The following is a 1,544-nucleotide window of genomic DNA, read 5'->3' on the forward strand; positions in this document are numbered from 1 at the left end:
TTAATATAATAATAATTTTGTCATGTGCTCTTAAAAACACATATTAACCAACTCTTCTGATAATAGAAATTAATGGTGGAGAAAAGCATAATTAAAGATGGGAGAAGCAACAAATAGAAGTGGGAAAAGAGAGTTTTTACAGCTAGGAGTTTGGGATTAATTAATTAAGTTGACAATAATTTGGCATCAAATGACAATAATGAGAACAAGCCTCTATTAGTCTAACTACTTTTTGGTCTGATGCCATCACAAGTTTTCAGGTTTTGTCTCACAATATTATAACTAATTATTTGATTATTCCAATTAAATTAATGCAATCGCTGAAAAAGGACGTTGACCCACCAACACCGGCGAAGCAATAAACATAGGTGAAGCAAACACAGTATATTATTGTTTACTTTAATAAATGCATGAACTTCTAAGTTGATGTAATGCAGTAATAGTAAGGGCAAGCAACAATTTTTTTCCTAAATATTTAGGTTAAATATTAATGTTTGTTTATAATTTTTTTTATTTAATTTTATTTGTGTTATAAATATTTTACAAATAATTAACTTAAGTTGGTAGAGTGGTCAGCTCGCTCGTCTGTTTAAGCAACTGCTGGGTTTTCGAATTTTACCTTATATATACAGCAATTCATTGGCTAACGACAAACTTTTGAATGGAGTTCAGATCCGCGATGGATTAATCATTGGTCTGTCAAACAGGAGAATATCGTGGACAATAAAAAATTTTTTTAAAACTTATTTAATATTATTTTATTATTAATTTCGACAACTATTGAGTCATTTTAGAAATATTAGCATAAATATGACAAAATGTTTTGGATAATATTGATATTTAATTTACTCTAAATATTTGGGAGTTTAAAACAAAAATAATACTTTATTAAATAATAATGTCTTAAATGCATCTTAAAACTTGTCATATTTGAAAAACTTTGTTTGTTCTCTGTTATTTTTTATTATTCTCAAATTTTTTAACCATATAAGTAAATTATTACTAGAAAAAATTTAGATACCTAAACTTTAATAATGATAATCTTTTCTTTATCATCCTCTTATTTAACAAGTTCATCTCTCACTATTTGAAAAAAAATCATCTAGGCAATAGTCTTTTTCCTGTAAACGTACATATTGGTATAGAAATGTTGTGATAATATGTATGTTATCAATTTTTAATTTAAATTTTAGAGAATTACTTTTCCCCCCATAGTTTACGTTCACAATTAAAACATTTGGGCTTGTTAGAAAATACTAAAAAATAAAATTATCTAACGTATAAATTGTTATGGATCAATTTATATTTTATTCTTAATTTAATGAATGTTAAATTACTCTATATAATCAAAATTTCAATTAGGTTCTAACATTTCGAAATTTGTAATTGAGTTCCTAAACTAGATAAAAAATTTCTTATTAAATCCTTACTAATTTTTTTTGTTAAAAATATGAAATATTTATTGTTGTGTTTTTATATAAGATGGATTATAAATATTCATGATTATTATTATCCATTTCCCCCTAAAATATAACAAATACCAA

Source organism: Arachis ipaensis, chromosome B06, assembly GCF_000816755.2.
Source record: "Arachis ipaensis cultivar K30076 chromosome B06, Araip1.1, whole genome shotgun sequence".
In the NCBI taxonomy this organism is placed as follows: domain Eukaryota; kingdom Viridiplantae; phylum Streptophyta; class Magnoliopsida; order Fabales; family Fabaceae; genus Arachis; species Arachis ipaensis.